This window comes from Lolium rigidum, chromosome 3, assembly GCF_022539505.1.
Source record: "Lolium rigidum isolate FL_2022 chromosome 3, APGP_CSIRO_Lrig_0.1, whole genome shotgun sequence".
NCBI classification, from domain to species: domain Eukaryota; kingdom Viridiplantae; phylum Streptophyta; class Magnoliopsida; order Poales; family Poaceae; genus Lolium; species Lolium rigidum.
The window spans coordinates 215,137,437-215,161,127 of record NC_061510.1 but is presented as its reverse complement, the minus strand read 5'-3'; the positions used below and the strand labels follow the sequence as shown (position 1 = coordinate 215,161,127).

Sequence of the window (23,691 nt, the reverse complement as noted above, 5' to 3'; positions counted from 1 at the left end):
TGATAACGTTGTCGCGGGGTTGGTCATCACGCTCATGGTGGGCATGGCGATCACGTTGATGACGGTCATGTTCTTGTCCATCTTCTTGTTGATGACGCTCATGTGGTCGTGCATGACGATGCGGTTCTCCTCGCATTGAGTTGGAGTGTGACGATTTGTGGTGGTCATAGGAGTAGTAGTCTTGTGAAGAGCTTGATGATGATGAAGAGCGGTGTCGACGGCGGTGACCCAAGTTGTTGATGGCACGCTCGAGTTCTCTCCATGCGTCATTCCATGTTCGCATCATTAACCACCATTTGGCGATCCAAATTGTCCATGGCTTCACTAAGATGGGCCATGTCTTGAGTCACGAAGTGGAAGTTGTTGGCGACATCGTCATATTTCTCATCGATGCAAGTCTCGAACAATTGGAGGCGCTCGTTGAACTCTTGGCGTTATGCCCAAATATTGTGTTGGGTTGCCAACTGCTCGTTGTCGTGGAGTATTGCATCCTCCCGTGCATCATCTCCGTTCCTAGGCATGGTGGAAAAACAAGAGCTTGTTTGTGGATGTTAGTGTTAGAAACTATCTCCCAACCTTACATTGGAATGATAGAATTGGAGCAATTAACGAATGCAAGACCAAACCCAATTTGTATCGGGTTACACACGCAAGAGCACACACAAAAGCTAGCAAATATGGTGGATAAGCAAGGGTGGTGGAAAGCCAAAAGATGAAATCCAAGGCAAAGTTGGTTGTTAAAAGCGGGTAAAATTCAAAAATCAAGTGTCCGAACGATGATCACTACAAACACGGAAAAGAGGTGGAACACACACAAGAGATGGATGGGGTTAGTGCAACCAAGGAATGAGCAGAATGAAAACGATAACAAATTAGCAAAGGTGGTGCTCGTTGTAACACTAACACAAGCAGAGGCGATAGCTAAGTTACATAAGAGATGAAACACCAAGATTTGCACGAAGCCTCTCTTCTCTTTCTCTCTTGCTTGCTTAAAATCTTTTCTACTCTTTTGTGTCGGTGGCACTTGCACTCCTTTTTTTTCACTAGCCCGATATGATCTTCGCCTTTGCTATTGATTTCTGCCCGAGCTTTGCTTATAAGATTTACTCAACACAACACACACCCCCATGGTCGGGACCTCATGCAATGTTTCATAACACTCGATAAGCTTCGCTCGGTGGGACAGGTTGCAAAAGGAAGAGGGGATACAATGTGTAATGCAAGTTATACCTATGAACACCATTGCGATGATGGCGGTGGAGTCAAAAGTATGTTTGCAAGTCCGGGGTGTCGAGGTTGTCGTTGCTTTGCGTCGTATCTGTGGGTTAGTTTCACAAACAAGGCACTCAAAACCAGACAGGAAACACAAAGTTAGAGAAAAGAAATTTGGTCAAAATTTGTTGCCGGTAAAGTTTTCCTGTGGGGGCCAGTTATACCGGGTTGCTTGGCCCGGTCAAACCGTATGGCATCGGTCCGGTTATACTGGTGGTTGTTCCCGGTCGTACCAGGTGGGTGGTGGTGGCGCGACGCGGATGGTGGTACCGGTGGCTTGGGGCTGGTTCTACCGGGCAAGGGTGGGCGGTGGTGCGAGTGGTGGTGGTGGCAGTGGTCCCGGCGTGGGTGCGGCGGTGGTATCAGCTTGGCCGGGGGCGGTAGCGGTGCGGGGTGGCGGCGGTATTGGTGGCCGGTGGTGCCGGCGAGGGCCGGCCGGTAGTACCGGGGTAGTCCAACCGGTAGTACCGGTCGCGTCGGGGCCTTCTTCTTCCTCACGCGCAGGCACTTGTTCTCCTCTGTTGTTGACCAAAATCGACCCAAATCAAAGGAAACGATGAAATTGGAAGCTAAAAGGTGGGGGAAATAGTAGATCAACACTAGGAACACGAAATCAATGGACCAAAATCACTCAAAACGCAACAAAATCTCATATCCACGAAGAGGCAAAATTAGGGCTATTTTTGGGGATTTTCTTGAAACTTTTCTAGAAACGAAATTGGGTGGGTGATAGGTCAAATTCGTGGTAACCAAGAGCTGTTGATACCATATGATGTGGCTTGAGCCACAAATTGATGTCCCAATTCATGAATTGACCAAGGGGATGATGAGGGAGATGGAAAAAACAGGGAGAAAACACCAAAACAAAAACACAAACTCACACACCCGGATACAAATCGAATTTAACCTCAGCTCGATTAACTAAGCGAATAGAATCATCCAAGGAGAGACCAAGAGGTAGAATCCTTGTATGAGAGATTGGTGATGAAATCCAACACTAGGGTATGAGGGAAGAGAGTGGAGTTCCACTAGAATCACTCATAAATAAGAATCAAATCAACATAGGTAGCCTTGATTACATAGGAAATATTATCACACAGGTAGAGGAGCAAAAGCTCAAGTGGATAATCCCAAAACTATGTCTAACCCTAGTTCATGCGAGTACAGAGGCACATATAGCCCAAACCAAGTCAGGGGTAAATTAGGCATTACAATAGTTAAATAACATAGCCGTCGATTGAGCCAATAGAGTTCAAAGCTGGAGACGTGCTTGGGTCGAAGCATTGACTTTGAGTAGGAGGGAGCTCCTATTTACTGCTCAACAATGGACGATTATATCCTACCTATAACCATTCGTTCATCGGCCGCTCCCAATGCGGCCCAATAAACATGTACCCATTCTTAGATATATGAACATTTTTTTTAAAACAAACACTTTTTAGAACTAAATATTTTTAAAACTAATATTAATAGTTTTAAATCATGAACATTTTTTATAATCTATTAATCTTTAAAATCTGAACATTTGGAAAATTTCAAAATCTCACGAAAAAACTAGTAATAGTAAATGGTAAAAAATACGAACAACAAAACCGAAGAAACCAATAAATCTCGTATACCATTAAACCCTGAAAACATGCAAAAAACTAAAATGGAAAACTGATGATACCTAGTTGTACGTCGCGCTAATGAGTGGGCCCAAGGCGGGCGCTCGTGTGAGCGAAACGCAATACCTCCAGCACTGGGCGACATATGCCCCTTCCTGAATCTTTCGTGAAATTTCGTGTATTCCGTGGGTCAGCGAATATTTGAATTTCGCTAAAAAAAAGTTAGGTACATTTTGTACTTTCTTAGTAAAACAACTATGAAATCCAATCTTTGTGTTAAGAAATTTCCCGCCAAACTGGTAAGACTCTCTTACTAGGGGTTTTTAGTTCGGTTAGAGTTGCCTCATTTTTCTTGTTCAATCTCACTTTTATACAAAAAAAATAAAGAAAAAAGTTGCTAAAATATTTAGCATCGCTAAGAATGGAACCTAGGACAAACTAAATCAGTTCAAAAAAAAAGGACAAACTAAATGCCCAAGTAGACAAACCACTAGTTCAGTAAAGGTTATACAGAAAACATAAGTATATTTTGTTACATCCATTAATTTGAGTTCAAATTTAACTAAATCTTATTCAACTTGTGCAAATAATTTATTACGTAATTTACGAAATTTTGTGGGTCAACAAATTTTTATCCAAACGAAATATTTTCCCCTGTGACGGCACTATAAAGCGAGCCTACGCGGAGCGTTCACCGCTCCAAATCAAAAAGCTAGGGTTCCAGCGCGACGACCCAGCCTCCCGCACGACCCAGCCCTCGCCCCCACCGCACCCCTCCTCCCGCCGCCGCCGCCGGTGGCGCCGCCGGGCAAAGCCCCGGTGGCGTGGCGGCGGCGGGGGGTCTTCCTCTGCTGCGCCGGGAAGCGCCCGGCCTAGTCTTCGCATGGTGTTCTGGGACGGCGTCGAGATGGTGGAGGCGACGTCACGTCGGAATAAGGATGCTGGAGCTCGATCCCCATCTCGGCAAGGACACTTGTGGCGGCGTCGGCGAGCTGCTGGCCCGGTTTCCTCTCAGATCTGCGGATCGGGGAAGGGTGGATTCCCCGGGCACGGCCGAATTTTGATCCTGCCGTGGAGTTTGCGGAGTCTGTTCTGGAGTCGGAGGAGTGATGATGCTGTTGCCTTCTCCTCGGCCGACCGTGGTGGCGAGGGAGAGGAAGGAGATGGCGCCACTGCCTTCCTTTTTAGGGTTTGTGTTCTTCTGGTGGCTTGCGGCTGTCACGTTTTGTAGCTTCTTTCGGCCGGCCTTGGTGGCGAGGGGAGGAGGCGGTTCGACGTGGCGACGCCAAAATCGGCCAGATGGTCGGGAGAAAGACCCTTCTTCCTCCTTGTCGGTATGATTTGCTCCTGCTGTTCTTCTTCTTCCTCGGCACTGATGCTCGGAGGGAGTTCCCGGTTTGCCCGGGCGGATGGCCCGGCCGCGGTGCTGGACCGGTCGGTTGACTCGAGTTCCCTTCCTTCCGGAAGGGACACTTTTCGCGGTACTCAAAGCCAAAGATGGCGACGGCTGCTGCAAGCGTATTGGATTGGTGTCCATGCCTTCTCGGTGCTGGTGTCAAGGAAGGAGGAAGCAGCGTGGTGGCAATTACACCGTGGTCGAAGATGATAACCTGCTTGCGCTTGGTTGTAGTTCTTTCTGCTGCAGGGGTCTTCTCTCAAGTTTATGGGATGATGACACAGGGCTCCGGAGATCTTCATGGGTTATGGTGGTCTTAGGGTGTTCTAGGTGTTCTTGGTCCTTTGTGTTTGTGTTTCTCTGTGCTTGTAAGGGTCAACAAATTTGTATCTTTCCGTGATATGAATGAATGCAGAGAAATTTTTTTTAAAAAAAGCTAGGGTTCCAAATCTTTAGCAGCAAATCTAAATTCCGGCGAGATCAATTTTCTGGTGAAGCGTTGCGTCTGATATCCAGCCATTGCCGGTGAGGAGTGTCCGATGATGTTGTCCTCCATCGATTCCCAGGCTCTGAAGGTCGGCATCACCAAAAGGAAAGCGGAGGAGACGGCGATGGCCGGTGAGAAGGGGTGCACCACCGAAAGGAATGCGGCGGCCAGCAGCGGCGATGGTGGACTGAAGGAGGAGAAGCTGCAGGTCGAGGTGAAGCCCTTGACCCTGATCTCGGACTCCGACATCAACCAACCTGAGGAGCTCGAGACCCCGATCTCCAACGGCAGTGAACCTGATGAATCCAAGAACCCGAGCCCCAACGGCAGCGTATCTGAGGAATTTGACGCCGACGGCAGCGAATCTGAGGATCTTGATGAATATATTTCGGTAAAATGGGCGGACATGATGGCCGAAATAGGCTTCGAGGACTCTGATTTCGTTAACTACAGAGAGCTAGCTGTATGGCGTGGACAACCAAGATCGAGCTGGAGAAGGCTGCTAGATTTCGATGAGCATTTACTTGCTTGGCAAACATGTACTCCATGAGTAGAAGGACTGGTGCTTGATGTTGTTTAGTTAATGTCTAGTATCCATCTTTCCAAACTATACTGTTATATATTATCCATGTTCATTTGCTAAATCAGGCCTTGATGAACTCTATGTATTAGACTTTTCTTTAGACCAACTCTCTTTGTGCGATTGTGCTGTTTTTTTTTCCCGTGGCATCATGCTTATTTGTATTTGCGGTGATAAAGTTTTCAAGATTTCTGAAATAATTGTGTTTCCATAGCTGCACAACGTAAATATTTCGGGACTCCCTTTTCATGACCCTGATCTCAAACTGGCATGTTCTTCTAGGGATCTCTGTATGGTTGGAATCTATATATAGATGCAAAGGTCGATGTAGTTTTGCTGCTGAAGAGTGTGGCCGAGAGCAGTGGAACATATTGTTTGACGATGTAAGTTAATACTATCCCTAAATCTTGCTAAGTTGTCATCGGAGAACCTCAATCTAGCATAATTTGGTGATTTCTGATTATTATACTGATTATCATGTTTCCAATTGTAGATCCATCGCACACTCTTATGCTGTTCACGTAACTGAAACATGAGGATGCGTACATGTTACTGGTGAAACGCTTGTTGTCTAAAGGCAAGCTACCAAAACTGCTGCAAATGAACATTCTCTTACTCCAGATTTTTTTTCATTTGGCAATGTCAGCCATTTGGAATTTTATTTTTTATTTTTCTAAGTTGCATTGGACACCAAGAATGCTAGACATCTATTTTCTAAGTTGCATTGGACACCAAGATACATTCAAATATTAACAAACTATCGACATGTTTCATGTGATGGAGGGAGTATCATTTTATCTCTAGCTCTTCGAGATATCCTCTCCAGTTGGCACTTGGTACGGCCTTTCACTCGCTTGACACACGAGTAAGTGCATTAATTATTTAAATTAGAATTATGCAATTCTACATTTTCTTTGTTCTTATTCTTACATGATAAATGTTTTGTGCAGTTTTCAAAGATTGTGCCATAGGGTCAAATGTCTCTCTTTCATATATCACGGCATGATCACAATGGTTGCCCTATGGTTAGGGAACCACATCCAAGTTCCTCTCCGATGAACCAACACGAAACCTGCGGAGAAGGTTCATTAAGTGATATAAACAAGAGCCTTAGGAAGACTGTGAGCTAGCTTTTCACAGGAATAAAGAATGTATGTACATATGCATCTATATGTACATATACGGAGAAGGCAAAGACATAATAAAGAATGATCTATTTGTATAGCTACCAATCGAATGTATGTACATATGCATGTGTTGTATTAAATGTTTGGGTTCTATGTTTTGTTGAAATGTTGCATGGGTTACTGGTAAAGCTAAGTACGCATGTATGTATTACTAATAGATTCTGCTTAAAAACGTCTAGTTCAACATTAATCGTTTGCATGTATTACTAATAGATTCTGCTTAAAAACGTCTAGTTCAACATTAATCGTTTGCGATCTTGGATTGCGGTGACAGCAGGGTACAACAAATTGTTTGTGATCGATGGCCATCCCTAGCGCAAACGGTTTTGTTGAACAAAGCGTGTGCGAATGGAGACCCCCTCACATACGGTTAAATAAACGTCTGCGCTGTAGAGGCGCATCGCCCACCCATACATAGCGACAGTAAGGTTTATCATGTGCAAGGCGGCTTGCCCAATCATCTCTGCCTATGGGTGAGGTTCGAGCTCGAAGACACATGGCGACTACTGCGGTTTGCCCGGTGTGCAATGCACCTACCGATACTTGGCGACATTCTTTGTTAGATTGCAATATGTCAAGACTGTTTGGGCTTTGAACGATGATGATGTTGCACTTCCAATCTTTGGCGACAAGACGCATGATCCTCGCTAAGCAACACACTGACTCAAGACAGCTTTATTGAAGTACTTGTAACCCTTTGGGCGATATGGTGGTATCATCGGAAGCTAATCCATGAAGTGGAATTTAAATTGCCACTGTCCACGCACGTGCTCATTGGACGCTGTCTTGCTGACCCGTCAGCGGCGAAGAAGAAAGAAGCTAGTCAGAAGTCAGAACCCTGCAGCTGCGGCATCACGGACAAATGTGGCGTGGTCACCCCCACCGGTCGGCATGGTGAAATTCCATGTGGATGTTGCAGTAGCAAAGCAGGAGAATAGATGAGCAGTGGATGTTATCTGTGGCGACGACCGCGGTGTGCATCTGCAGTTGTTTTAGATGGTATCACTAACCCTGAAGTTTTGGATGCTCAAGTGTGCGCTGAAATTAGCTGAAGATTTGCAAGTACAGAAGCTCTACATTGCATCAGACTGTCTCAATTCCGTGAAGGACATCAATGGCGATCCATCTATGGGGGGGGGGGGGGGGGCATTTGTATGCTCTTGAAGGAAATTAGTACTCAGAGAAGGAAGTTTCACCAGGCTGTGTTCAGCCATGAGCGACATGAAGCAAATACGGTGGCCCATAATTTAGCACGTCTGGCCACTACTCTTGATACTGGGGACGTGTGTGGTTTAATAGTCCTCCTGTTGATCTTGATAAACCTGTAAAAAAATTATGGTTATATTTAATAAAGCTTCTGTGGTTCCACCAAAAAAAAAAAGGTAGGGCTCTAGCGATGACCGAGATAAGTTCCTGAATTTTGTTGTTGTTAAAATGGATAAGTTGCTGAAGTGATGAACCAGTAACGACACACCTACCCTAACATCATCTGTTTACTTTTTCTTGAGAGAATTAGCCAACTTTATTATTCAAGGATTGTTACATCGTGCACCAAAGCTGGGCAAATGAAAAGCCTGGTGGATCGTCAAACCAAACCGCAGGTTGATAATCCCTGGTGCTACTTGTTAGCTTGTCTGCTAAATCATTTGCCTCCCATGGACAGAAAACAAAAGTTTTGCCTCATCATTCTCCCTAGCCAGATCAATGCATTCCTGAAGAATGACAGCATCTGGCTTCAGGTCAGTTACTTCTTGGTTCAGCAGTTTCTTTTGTTTTTTGGAAATTCAGTTGCATATATTTATAAAGTCAGAAACATTTTACACAGAGAAGCGTGAACGGAAGCACGTAACATGAAACTATCTCCCAAACTGGACAGATCCCAGCACAGTGAGAGGAACGCAGACACCTGAAGCTAAGATCCTGCGTATGATGGGGTTCTACTAGCCAGCTTTGCACAATGGTGAGCTGTGAAGTTCAGGTTTCTCGAAACGTGATGGGTGCTAGCAACGCCAAAGGATTCACTACCAAAAATTGCGGCAATGATCTAATGTTCTTGGCAGCAGCTATAATGCCAAATACATGCAGTCTGTGAGAAGCCTTGGCTCCTGCACCAGAAGATCACAAATCTTGATGGCAGGCTGCAAGGCAAGGGCTTCGGCTTGCAGCACAGAAGAGGTAGGAGGGGAACTTTCCAAAATATAGAGACCCCTTAGAACGGATGCCTCCGAGTACTGGGATGAACAGTATCTGTGTGCGGTATGGCAGGAGGTAGGGGCTTCGAGCTAATTTTATCCTCCAGCATCATTCCCTGAATAATGGCCCGGGAGGCCGCAAACACCTGAGGAGAGTTGAGTTTTCCACCCAAAAAAATGCGTCATTTTTTGCTTTCCAAATGCATCACGAAGAAGTGTAGATTCTGGTAGGGGAGGCATTAGGATGACCGGAAGATGGAACAGAAGAGAAAGAGACGTCTGTGTTTAATTTCAGAAGATAGACCTGGGGTTTGACCCAAACATGTCACTTGATCCCAGTTGATGGCTTCGTACGCTCACATCTGTTATTTACTCACTGTGCTTGTAAGACAAACTGAAAAGAGGCCGTGTTGTCACGGTTAGCTTATCTGGCCAAAAGGGTAGCAAGCGTATACTGAGAAATACAAAGCAGCTTTGCATGTAGGGTATTCCTAAACCTTTGTCTGTAGTTACCTTTCAAATATAATACTCCCTCCGTCCCAAAATAAGTGACTCAACCTTTTAAGATACGGAGGTATCTATAACTAAAATGTATCTAGATACATCCTCATCTAGACAAAGTTGAGCCACTTATTAATGTACGGAGGGAGTTCTCCAGAGTAGTGAATGACAGAAAATAAAAGTAATGGAGTATGCAAGATACTGCCTATGTATCCACATAAGTGGTTGTTTCAAAAACGTTATGATTTAGGGAATTTTCTACAATATACAGCAGAAGAAATATTTGAAGTGAACTCTCACGAAAGTTGAAATTTAGCAGGCAACAAGAAATTCGCAACATACCATTCACAAAACAAATTTTGTAACATACCTGAATGGCTTCAGGGCTGGCAAATGTTCGAGGACGTTTCAAGTGGTCTACACCAACAAGACATAACCTAGCACTTTCAGAGTATGTGTTAATATCTAGTTCAGCGACCAAGTAGCATGAATGAGCAACTGCAACCTGTATCAAAATATCTAAGATACTTGGTCACAACAAGGAATACGGAACAAAAATATCTGAAAACATACAAACCTCATTTTCCTCTTCCCAATCGCAATCTCCAAGATGGATAATAACCAGGTCATCACCATTTGTCTTATTTGCAGTTATAATGGCCAAATTCTCTTCCCAGTCATCCTACATACCACTAGAAGGGAATGGCGTGCTTCGCTGCACCCACTTCGTTATAGCTGACAAATAATGAACGTTTTTTTTGTTGGAATGAGGAAATCAGAAGCATATTCTGCTATAAGCGAGGCTTGTTCACGCAAAGCGTCTCTTACATCACAGAACAGAGTCTATTGTCTGTGTTAGGTAAGCACAAGCAACTAGCAATAAGGAAGAACCATGTACACCACACTGCGTCCTGTCCAGTGATCAAGGTAGCAAGTTAAGATTCACTATGGAGTAGCAACATCCCATAGAAGGCTAAATGATTTAGACATAAAGAGTGCACAAGGATGCTATATCGTTTGATCCCTAATTTACAACTTGCCATACAGCTCGACTTAGTGTAACACTTCTAAGCCTGCAGCTCAGCTTAGTAGTGAAAGTAGACCATGGATAATAAAAATTGATATGCAAGAACTCATCATATTGACCAAATTCTGATGTGAGCCATATAATTATATAAGACATAAATTGAATATATTCCAGTGATAATCTCGATGGTAAACGAAAATTTCTCCTAAATTTGAAGAAGTGTATTAGCCAAGTATTGAGGCTAAATAAATAACAGGATTTGATGCAATCTCTTGTGATGTAGTTTCCCATGATGTATTAGCTCTGGGCACTAACTGAAACCAAGGATCAGCCGATAGGGTTTTGAGGTAAATCTTCAGATGTAGCTAAGTATTTTGGCTTAAAACCACCTTTCGCATTTCAAGGACCTGGAAAGAACAATTGATGTTAAATCTTCAAACAACCAAGACATTCATTTCGCATTACATAAGAGATGAGCAGAAAAAAAAACCTCTCAACAGTAAAATATTTGAGGTTCTACATGGATGCCTTGTGCCACATTTAACTAAGCAAGCTATTCCTCCACTGCTACCAAAGCAGCATGGAAGATATCCAATCTAAGGAATAATTCATCTCAAGGCCTGAAGAAATCTAAAATACCTTTTTTCTTTTGTGTACGAAGCAATTAACGAACAAATTACCTAGACCTCAATTTCGAGTGCGACCAGCAGGGCATGGTTAACTCAACCCAAATATTGCAGGCAGAATAAAGGTTGCATGACAGCTCTCCAGATAGTAAGGTTTAGGTATTTTGCAGTAATAAAACAGCTTAGCTGGGAAAACTTTGCAGAGCACACCCTTTCAGTTTTGCAGAGCACACAACATAAGATGAAAAAGGTATTTTGGCATCTATTTATCTTGGCATAACAAAACATATGGAGATTGGCATGATCAAGTAGGAACGATATTGGTTCAAATTAGCACTGATATGACTAAAAAAAGGTATCAAGTTCACGTGCTCGTGCAGAACTAATGTTCATATCATGTAGTAGAGCACCTAAACCTTTAGGACTTAAAAAGCCCATAATTAATGAACCTAACAGAGACAATCTCAACAATGTATGCTAGCATAAACATGGGTTGGAGCCTACACTAGTTTCTCCAGAGAGTTGCAACATAGTTGTTGCCCACATGGCTCAAAGCTCATACCATATCCTAACAGAGACATTCACAACATCTTACAGTAGCAAAATTGAAACATTTACTAAACAATTTCAAGTATAAACCAAGAGAATGATGAATGAACCTATAGGCACTTCTTGCAACCAAACCAATTTTAAACAGAAACTTGCTTCCAAACCATCGAGTTCAGAAGCACAAAAATAGTACACATGTTATCCCCTTTGTTGATTCCCAGTGGCAAATCCCATTATAACATCATAAGCATACGTAATCTACTTGGAGCCTCACAGTGATCTTTGTCATGGAAGCGGTTGCAGGAATACCTCACAATGTCCCAGAGCAGTGAAGAGGGTGGAGGTTATGTCCTTGTTTATTAAAGCTAAAAGGATGTACTATGCAATACATAAAGTAAGCCATTAGGGTGTACGAAGCATTAAACTGGAGCACTTGTTGCAGAGACCTCAAATGTATTCACAAATAAGGCAAACTCTCCAAAGTATGAACATATAGTTGCTAAGGGTTCATGTATCCGAGGCCTCTCTGCAATTATTATGCACGCTTTGCCAAGAGAAAAAAGAGGCATCTACATTTTGTAAACCAAACAGTGAACAGACGGAGGACCATTCTTCTTTGTAATCTGATAATCAAATTTTTGTATGTTCTCGTAATCTATACCCAAAATGGCAGCAGTACCAGAAAAATATCTATCTTCACCTCAACAGTCCTAGATGGATATTACAATCGATATTAACAAAAAATATCAAATAAAAAAAGGAAGCTCTCAGCTTGCAGTAGAATTTAAATGTAAATGTATATCAAAATAGCTGATGGCTCACTGGTTATTGAGTAGCCAGAGGAGTCATTCTTGATCATAAAGTCATGTCCTCTCTAGCTGTACTATGAAACCATTATACCACAAGTATGTTGGAGTAGAATCGGTATCACAAAAATATTATGCACTCCCTCCTTGCCATAATATAGTGCGCATTGGTTTCCGCAAAAGTCAAACCTCACTAACTTTGACTAAGTTCATTGAGAAAATTATCTATATCTACAACACCGAATGTATACCATATTTAAATATGCTTGATGATGAATCTGATAGTATAGATTTGAGATTTTAAATCTTGATATTTTTGGTATATACTTTGTCAAAGTTTACATGGTTTGAGTTCAAAAAGATCTTTTGAACTACATTTTGGCATAGAGGGAGTACAGCTTAACTGCATTCTCTGCAATCACAAGCACCGCTTCCATCATGTGCAAGAACAAGGCATGTTATCGACTGTAAATTTTCTATTCCTAATTTCAAATTTCCAATTTCAAGAAATTTTCATCTCCTAAAACTTTTACCATGCACATGTTTCTCAAAATAGCTTGTCTGTGCAGGTGCGCAGGTTAGTGACTAGCTGACCTATAATCAAGACCTATACTTTGTCAGGTCGAAGGAGAGGGTTCTTGAGCAACTTCGTTCCAAGTCCCTGTAAACACCAACCAGTGCTTCAGCTTTGTCATAAAAACGGTCCTTCAGCGATATGACAATACTCTGAAACCCGCAGCCTCCATCACAATCTTCTTCTTCGCCAACATGCCCGCATGACTTTGATCTGATAAATCCAGCAACCTTGGCAACATTTAAATTATCCAGAGCTGCATCGACTTCATCCAGTATGAAGAATGGCGATGGCCTGAAACTGTGAACGGCAAAAAGCAATGCCAGTGCTGCCATTGTCTTCTCCCCACCGGACAACAACTCCATATCTCTAAAGCGTTTCGTAGGTGGCATAACTGTGTAGTTTACTCCATATCGAAATGGCTCATCTTCATTTTCGAGGTTTAAATATGCAGTTCCTCCAAGTGGATGTGTTTGACTTTCTGTTAACTTCTTATAGATTTTGTCTATGCCTTTAGATATGTGATCAAAGGCTTCCATGAACAGTTGTTGCCTTCTTTCTTTGACAGAGTTATACTTTTCAATTATCTCTTGTTGTTCTTTCTTGGCTGCTTCAAACTTTTCGGTAGCGTCCCTGACTCCCTGTCCTTTCTTTGCAGTGCTTCATATTGGTCAAGTGCTTTTAGGTTTGGGGCAGTGCTTTCAATTTTAGCAACTAGTGTACCTGTTCTCTGTTTAAACTCTGCCTCAAATTTGTCGCGCTCGGACAGCTGCATATCCTGCAGGTATATTTCTCTAAGCTGGCTATAATCAAGGACCAGTTCTTGTGAGGATGATCCTCTATCTGTTTGATCATTGACTGTAGGAAGCTTCAACTGCTCCATTTCGCACTTCTCACGAATCTCCCGTTGGCGTGATCTAAGTTGCACGAGTTGCCCCTCCTGCAAGAACAGATATAGTTTTGTTACAGTAGCATCGTCAAAATAAGCTTGCCTACTATCCAGATAACAACATCTCATCTATGCACGCAATAAAGAAAGGGTAAATAAAACCGATTTTGCTCTAGCCACAACTCTGCTAAAATTGCCTACCGATTTATTTGATGAAAAAGTAACTTCTGTCAGATAAACCTACTTGTGACTTTATGTGGCGTTCCAGCTTCGCCAATGCCGCAGCCGCTCTGCCATTCTGCTTCTTCAGTTCATCAATAGCCTTATTACATTCATCTGACTTGGACTTCCAGTCTTCAGCCTCAGCTTTCAGCTCTTTTATCTTATTTGAAATTTGTTCTGCTTCAGCCTTAGCACCAGACTCTATACCCTGTAAGCCCATCAGTTCCTTCTCTAGGGACTCATTCATTTTCATTAACTTCAAAATTGGTCCTTGCATATCTCTCTTATGTTCATATTCCAGCTGGTATTTCAATTTTGACATTTGATTATTTAGGCTTAGCTTCCTCTCTTGCAGTGCTTGAGCATCTTTCAGTTGCCTTGCTTCATATTCAGATATGTTTTTCAAACCAACTGACATGCTGAATTTTTTTAAAATCGTTTCCACAATCTCATTTATTTTCCTCTCCTGGTTTCTTACTTCACTTTCGTTTTTAGCAAAAAGGGTTTCCAGTTCCTCCTTTCCTGGCTCCAGACGACTAATTTCTTCTCCAATGTTACGCTTCTCCGATGACAATTCATGTAGCTTCTTATTGAGGCGATTCTGTTTAACATTCAAGTGATTTAACTTTTTCTCGAATCCAGTGATTCTCTGAGATACATCAAGCTCCTTTATCTGCAACTCTCTTGGTGACCCAAGTCTTGACAGTTCAGATTCCAGCTGTCCTTTTTTCTTCTTCAAAGATTCTATTTTGTCGCCATCCCATTTATTTGACCTAGCTTCCACTCCAGCACTTACTCCGCCAGTCATCGTGCCAGATTTAGTCAGAAGAGTCCCATCAACAGTGACAACCTTGTACCTTTCACCGCTCCAACTTAACGTTTTAGCTTCATCAAGCGTATCACAGAGAAGTGTATTCTCAACAGCATACAAAACTGCTCTCTCCAATGCTTGGTCGACATGAATAACATCTAAGACCAACTGTGCAGATCCCCCAAGGGTTCGTAATCTCTCAATTACTGGGTTCACACGGACTGATTGTAAGGGAATAAACATTCGAGGAGGAATGCGTAGATCCTTCAAATACCCAATGCATTCCTTTGCTGTGCTTTCATCTTCCACTACTACTGCATCCATGAATTTCCCCATGGCAACAGTAACAGCAAGGTTGTATTTCTTCCGCGAGGGCCTACAAAGTTCAGTCATGCGACCATGGACTCCAGGGAATAGCCGTTTAAGACTCCTAACAGTTTCTGAACATTGAGCATCCCGCTCATTTTCATGCTTGTCAGCTTTTAGCTCTCGCAACTGTGCATCTATCTCATACACCCTCTGGTTCAATGTTTGATACTTAGCTCTGCATAAATTTGGTAGCTAGTACATTAGACATTATAACTAACATCAACCAAGGAGCATGAAATTGATTCAAACAAGCACACTATCAGGATTTAGAAGATTTTGGTTTGTTAGGAACTAACCCTGAAGATTGTCGTTCCTTTACAATTGTATCATGTTCCTCATGTAAGCATGAGAGCTCATCCTTATGCGTGGTGACTGAGTTAAGAATCATACCAAGACTAGTCTGCAGTTCATTCTCCATTGACGATATCTCATCCACACGGTTACGCAGTTGCTGCATATTCTCCTCTAAATTCTTTCTTGCTTCAGCATTAACATTTAGTTCTTTGTCTAAGATTTCCTTCTCGTCTCTCAGCTTTGCGGTCCTTGTTTCTGCATCCTCCTTAATCTTATGGTATTCCTGCAATTGATCATGAGCTAACTGCAATTCACCACTTTTAGTTTTATCTCGGCCTTGCTCATTCAACTCTTCAAGAGCTGTTGTCAAATCAACCAAAGCACCATGCAGCCTCTTTGTCTCTTCCAAATGTTTCTTGTTGGCATCCTTCTTTGTGTCAATCTCCCCATTGCACCTTTTGATTTCAGATTTGAGGCGAGAGATCTGTTCTTCCAATCCAAGAAGCTTATATCAAGGTTCTTCTTCTTGGCCATACTCTCCTCGCATAAGATCAATTTCTTGAGATATGCGCTTTGCTCTTTTTGTTTTGTGGCGAGATCGTGGCCGGAGGACTGATTGTCATCCCTTGCTTGCCGAAGAGACCGTCTCTCCTCCTCGAGTTGAGCTTCGATTTTCTCAATGTCTCCCTGGATGGTGTAGAGCTGCCACAGGTGATGCTCTGTTCTCAACAGTTCAAGTTCCTGCTGTAAGCGCAGATGCTTCTAGGCCTCTGCCTTTTCTGCTTTCTTCTCCTTTCTCTCCTCGGCAATGGTCCTCTTCTCGCGGTAGACAAGTGCGGATTTCTCTTCGGCATAGCGTTTCTGCGACTCCAGCTCGCCATAATCCTTCCTGAGCTCGTCGGAGCCTGAGATCTGCTCTGAGATCTGCTCCAGGAGCGCGGTGAGCTCCTTGGGGTTCCTGGAGGCGACGGATTCCACGTCGCCCTGGAAGACAAGGAAATTTCGGGCCTTGACGAGGATGCCGAGGGACCTCAGCCTGGCGTTGTAGTCCTCCCAGGTGACGAGCCGGCCGTCGATGCGGTACTCGCTTCCGCCGCTGGCGCCGGCGGTGGTGGTGATGGAACGGGAGAAGTGGAGCTCGGCGGCCCCTGTGCCGTGGAGGCGGTAGACGAGGCGGACGGAGGCCCTGCGGGCGGCATCTCTGTCGGCGTCGTCGAGGGCGTAGACGAGGTCCCTGAGCTGCGCGCCGCGGAGGTGCGCGGAGCGGACGCCGAGCACGAAACTGATGGCGTCCATGAGGTTGGACTTGCCTGCGCCATTGGGGCCGACGATGGCCGTGAAGTCGAAGAAGGGACCGATCGTCTGCCTGCCCTTTGTCACGACCTCTCTCTGATTTGATCGAGATCGGACAGAAATGGGGAATAGGTGAGGAGGAAGCAAGCAGAGAGATGAGCAACAGAGGCTAGAAGATGAGAGACGGCACAACAATCAATTTCATTCGTGTCCTTTTCGGTTACAACGCTGAGGTTTATATACCCCGACCCTTTACAACGCCAGTCCATGGCCACCCAGATAACATGTCTTTCTGCCCAACACACACAAATGACACACGAGACACAAGTTCAGTTATCAGCATTATCTGACGAAGTGTCGAGTGTGACATTGCCTCCCCCTGAAGATGAAGCCTCTCCCCAAATGGCAGCATCAGGAAAACGGTGACGAAGAACCTCATAATCTTCCCAAGTGGTGGCATCAGGAGATAACGTACCCCACCTGACTTGTACCTGGAGCACTGGAATGTCGCCTTTCTTCCGGAGACGCCGGTCAAGGATAGCCGTAGGACGCAGGTCAGTCGATGCCAAGTCTGGAGGTCGAGGTAACTGACTGAATACAGGAGTATAGCTGGGAATAAATGGCTTTAGCTGGGACACATGAAACACTGGGTGAATCCGAGCATCTGATGGTAAAGCCAACTTGTACGCCAACTGTCCAACACGCTGCTCCACCCTGAACGGTCCATAGAACTTGTACGCCAACTTGCGACATGGGCGATTTGCCACAGTGGTTTGAGCATATGGTTGCAGTTTCAGTAATACCTCCTCACCCACCATGAACTCTCGTTCCTTCCGATGGCGATCCGCCTTCCTTTTGAATCGTGCTTGAGCTCGATCCATGTGAGTGCGCAAAAGAGCAATGTGTGCGGGCCAATCAATATCAGCTGCTGTTGAGATGGCAACGGCTCCTGACAACATTGTTCCCAGGTTTGGTTCTCTGCCAAAGAGTGCCTTGAAAGGGGAACAGTTAATCGAGGCGTGGTGACTGGAATTATACCAGAATTCAGCTGCTGGTAACCATTTACGCCACTGCCTCGGTGTCTCATGAACAGCTGTGCGAAGATACATTTCCAAGCACTGATTCACGCGCTCTGTTTGGCCGTCTGTCTGAGGATGATATGCTGTCGAATAAAGCAATTTTGTCCCTGCTGCTGATAACAAATCCCTCCAGACCGTGCTGGTGAAAATCTTATCTCTGTCCGACACAATCGTGAGTGGTATGCCATGAAGTTTGATCACATTGTCCCATAAAGCAGTAGCCACTTGCACAGCTGTGAACGGGTGTTTGAGAGGAACAAAGTGAGCAAACTTTGTCAACCGATCCACCACAACCATTATGACCTCAAACCCATCTGACTTTGGCAAACCCTCAACAAAATCCATCGATATGTCTTGCCAAGGTAATTCAGGTACAGGAAGTGGTTGTAACTTGCCAGCTGGACTCGTGTTCTCATGCTTGGCGTGTTGGCAGACCTCACATTGCCGCACAAAGTCTTCCACCGCCGCTCGTAGCCCTGTCCAAGCAAACAATTTCTTGACTCGTTGATAAGTAGCTGTGATCCCTGAATGACCACCTACGGCACTATGGTGTAAAGCACTGATGAGTTTGGTTTGCAATGCAGTATTAGCGCCAATCCAAATGCGATTGTGCAGGCGAATAATTCCCTGATTGAGAGAATATCCCTGCTCATCTGGGGATGATACAACCAGCTTGGTCAGCAAATTCTGTGCGTGTACATCAGTTTCATACGAATTGGCCACCTCCTGTATCCACTGTGGCTGGCAAATTGATAGTGCATTGGCAGAAAGCAAATGTCCCACTCGTGATAAAGCGTCTGCTGCACCATTATCAATACCTTTCTTGTACTGAAATCGAAAATGTAAACCCACTAACTTGGACATAGCCTTGCGCTGCAAATCTGTATCCAACTGCTGATCCTCCAGGTTGCACAAACTCTTGTGATCTGTGATGATGACAAAAGGACCCCGCTGGAGATATGCGCGCCACTTATCCACAGCCATCATGACTGCCAGGAATTCCTTCTCATAAGTGGAGAGCTGTTGGTTACGAACACCCAATGCTTTACTGAAATACGCAATTGGATGATTATCCTGAACCAGGACTGCCCCAATTCCTGTATCACACGCGTCCGTCTCAATTGCAAAAGGACGATCAAAATCAGGTAAAGCCAAAACAGGTGTGTTAACCATTGCCGTCTTGAGCTGCTCAAAAGCGTGTTGTGCCATGTCACTCCAAGCAAACCCTTTCTTGGTTAACAGTTGTGTCAGAGGTTTGGCAATTATACCATATCGTGGCACAAACTTGCGATAATAGCCCGTTAGTCCAAGAAATCCTCGCAACTCCGTGGCAGATGTGGGGACTGGCCAAGCATTCATCGCTGCCGTCTTTTCACTGTCCGTGGCCACTCCTTCCCGAGAAATAATATGTCCCAGATACTCGATACGGTCCTGAGCAAATGAGCACTTGGATGCTTTGGCGTATAACTCATGTTGACGAAGTAATGCCAGTACCACTCGCAGATGAATCACATGATCCTGGAGAGTAGCACTATACACGAGAATATCATCCAAGAAGACAATGACAAACTTACGTGTGTGCTCGGCGAAAATGGAGTTCATCAAGCACTGGAAGGTAGCTGGCGCATTGGTGAGGCCGAAAGGCATCACCCGGAATTGGAACTGACCGTGATGAGTCTTGAAAGCTGTCTTCAGCTCATCTTCTTCCCTCATTCTAATTTGATGATATCCCGCTCGCAAATCCAACTTGGAAAAATATCGTGCACCAGCCAACTCATCAAGGAGTTCATCCACGATAGGCAAAGGAAATTTACTTTTAATTGTCACCATATTTAGTCGTCGATAATCCACACAGAAACGCCAACTGCCATCCTTTTTTTTCACCAGCAACACAGGCGCAGCATAAGGACTCATGCTGTGAGTGATCATGCCCAGCCGCAGCATCTCCCGCACTTGCCGTTCAATCTCATCCTTTTGAATTGGAGAATAACGATATGGTTTCGCATTTGGTGGTTGGCAGCCGGTTTCTAAGTTGATAGCGTGATCATATTGCCGATGAGGTGGTAGTCCTTGTGGCTCCGCAAATACATCAGTAAACTCCTGGAGCAGTGACTCGATTTCTGCCGGCACTGTCAGAGTACTAACTTGGCCGGAAGAAGTATCCAACACAGCCATCGCCAGGATATCGTTCGTTGCTTGCAATTTGAGGATGCCATCCATGTCCAGTTGTTCCATTGATGGGCAAACACCTTTCGTCAGTCCCTGAAGAGTTACTTGTTTGCCTTGATGCTCAAAAGAGATCGAATTGCCTTTCCAATTACAGTTCATAGGACTGAAACGATCTAACCAGTCCTTCCCCAACACTCCATCGTAAGCTCCCAACTCCAACAGCCGTAAATCTGTAGAAAATGTGTGTCCCTGGCAGGACCACTGTAATTGGGCAACCATTCTATCACACTGCACTACATCTCCATTAGCTAGCTTCACAGGAACAGGTGTAATTGGTACTGTCTGTGCGGCAATACTGTCGGCAAAATTCTTGTTAATAAAACTGTGGGAACTCCCCGAATCCAACAGCAGTAACATCACCTGATCTCCCACTGTAACAGGTAATCGCAAGGCTGCTGGTGCTTCTCCACCCGATAGAGCATGAGCTGAAACCATACAGCACTCCACTTGATCAACCGGATCATCCAGCAACTCCAGTGCACGCACCGCTTCATCCGACAACATTTCGCCATGATCACCAAGCTGAATTGTCAAGAGTTGCACTGGTTGTTTACACTGATGCTCCCGTGAATACTTATCTCCACACTTGAAACACAAATTGTTCGCACGCCTGTAATCACGAAGCTGACGCTCACGGGCAAACTCATCGCCACCCCCTCGCTGTGCTACAGGCTGCCTCGGATGACCTTGGGCAGGAATTGGTGGTGGTCGCCCGGCTGGAACAAGGCGAGCTCGTGGACGATTGGCGTCCAGTTCCTCTTCCTGGATGCGTGCTAGCACCGTAGCTCGTGTGATACTCGCAGGTGTCTGAGCGCGCACAAAAGCTCTAATATCTGATTTCAACCCCAGTACAAACTGTGTGACGAAGAACTTGATGTTCAGAGATGGATCAAGAGCGAGCAGGTGATACATATGCTTTTCAAACTGAATCCTGTATTCCACCACTGTACCAAGCTGACGAAGCTGTAACAATTGATGCATTTGCCCTTCAAACTCCTCTGGGCCAAATTCGTCCTGCAAGGCACGTCCAAACTCCTCCCAACCCACTGTTCTGCGTGTCTGACGGAAGGCTTGCCACCAAAGCGCTGCACGGCCGTCCAAATACAGGGACGCCGTGGTCACCCAATTTTGAGCTGGTGTGTGGTACAGCTCGAAGTACGAACCACAGCGATCCAACCATAGATTCGGTAACTCACCGTCGAAGCGAGGAAAATCATGCTTCGGTGGCTTGACGAACTGCTCCCTGTCCTCATGGTGGTGTGGTGGAACATTCGGTCGAATAGGTGGTGGGTGTGGTCGCGGCAAGTCGGGCGCGGTGGAGATGAGAGGCGGGCCGTCGTTGGCGAGGCGTGGAAACCCGGCCGCACCCAGACCGACCCCCGCCGCACGGTGTTCCCCGGCTTGCGGTCTCCCCATCGCCGGTGCAGTGACCACAGACGCCGCGTGACGCGCCTCGTCCACATCGGCCTGCGTGAGGTCGATTTGCTTGCGCACGGCCTGCAGATCCTGAGAGACGACGGTGTTGAACGACGCCTGCTCCTCGTAGCGCTTGCTGGCGAGCGCGGCGCTGTCGTCCAGCCGCTTGAGAATTTGATCCAGAAGGATCTTCGTCTCCGCGCCACTCGCCTCCAGGGCCATCAGCACTTGCTGCGTCTGCGCGGTGTTCTTCGGCGGCGCCGTTGCTGCTCACGCCAAACGGATCGAACCGAGCTAGGGATTTTGCGGAACTCGCCGGAGCGATTTCCACCCTTCGCCTGGATTTACGGATCAACGCCGAGCGATTCGCGAGCGCAACGACGACGAGAAAAATTTCCGCAGGAATTTCTGGCTCTGGATACCAAATTGTCACGACCTCTCTCTGATTTGATCGAGATCGGACAGAAATGGGGAATAGGTGAGGAGGAAGCAAGCAGAGAGATGAGCAACAGAGGCTAGAAGATGAGAGACGGCACAACAATCAATTTCATTCGTGTCCTTTTCGGTTACAACGCTGAGGTTTATATACCCCGACCCTTTACAACGCCAGTCCATGGCCACCCAGATAACATGTCTTTCTGCCCAACACACACAAATGACACACGAGACACAAGTTCAGTTATCAGCATTATCTGACGAAGTGTCGAGTGTGACACCCTTGTACGACTTGAAGTTCTCCACCTCCAGCCGGTCGATCCGCCCGCCGCCCCTGCGGCCGTACCCACCGGAGGCAGCCGCCGCCTCCCCCGCCATGCTTGGTTCGAATACTTTGGAAAACTTAGCAATGCTAGCACCAAAAAATAAAATTCACGCCAATATTAATTGAAGCGTGGTAAGTTTTGGGAGCATTTGATCTGCTGATAGGATCGCCAGTGCTGCAACTAATGATTCTGTAGGTGTTTTTCTTTTGACTTTCCTTCTTTTTTTGAGTAAAAAACTAGGACAATACCCGCGCGTTGCTGCGGAAGAGGAAAAGATTGTTGATTTTAAAAAATTAAAATACTCATTAGCAACATATATCAAAAACATTTTACAATTACATATTGTCATCAATCTTTATAATTCACAAAGTGTCATCGGTCTTTACAACAGTTGATACATTTTCTTTATAGCAAAAGTGTTCGTGCGTTGAATCGGAATACGCCAAAACTCTTCTCAGGTGGCTCATCCATCGCGCGAGGGCTTGTTAGATTTTTTGGTGAAAATTAAAGACATGAGTACTTATTTTTGCGGGTACTAAAGGTACTTTTTAATTTTTTGTTTTTCTATATAGTTAAAATATATTTTTGGAAAATCTATACCTAATAATAAAGGAGGTAAGATTTTTGCCAAAATTTTCGTTCAATATTTTTTTTGGAATGTGTAAAAAAAGAACAATGAAGCATCATGCATATGTTGTGGAGTTTGGCATGTACCTACCTATGAATGATTGTATTTTTAAAGTATAGTTTGGCATGGCAGACATCCCGAAAGTTTCGTTCGCTCGGCCAAAGGCGTCGGCTCGATTTCCCTGTCAGGGGCCGCCTCCGCTCGCCGTCCTCTCCTCTTTGCACACCACTGAGGTCCCTCTTCGTATAGTTTGGCATGGCAGGCATCCCGCAAGTTTCGTTGGCTCGCCGTCCTCTCCTCTTTGCACGCCACTCAGGCCCCGCCGACTCGGACTGCTGGGCATGTTGCTGCGGTCTGTGGGGACATGTTTCCTTCCTTCCTCATAATTACACATCTTGGATCAAACAATGGGCTGCAGCTTGTTTTTCTCGAAGGCAACTTGATGATTCAAGAAAACTTTTCGTATATAAACCATCTGGACTCGGCTTAATGGAGCGAGGTGGGACTATTTTGGACACAAAATATCCAGCGTATCGTGTAACTTTGGACGGGACGGACTTCTGAGAACAAGATTTAATTTGCATGTCTTTTCGCTGATTCTATGAAGCCCACTTAGACTGCTCATAGTGGGAGTAACATCACACATCTCAAGGTGTTTTGGTGACATGGCATATCAATAAATGAAGAAAGAGAGTGAGGTGGTAACTACTACCTCCGTTTCAAGGAATAAGGCGTCCTCGTTTTACGTATTTTTTGTTTGACCAAGAATTACTTTAAATAGATAAAAATTATTTGTATGAAATTAGTATCATTCAAAAATCCTTTTCAATACGAATCCAACAATACTAATTACATATAATATAATCAAAATTTTGTTACATAATTTTTATGGTCAA

At 44.9% G+C, this 23,691-nt stretch overlaps 1 pseudogene; it reads right to left on the bottom strand.

The window, feature by feature from the left end:
- Positions 1–12,830: 12,830 nt before the first annotated feature.
- On the bottom strand, positions 12,831–22,219 carry LOC124696049 (annotated as a pseudogene).
- Between the last annotated feature and the right edge of the window lie 1,472 nt (positions 22,220–23,691).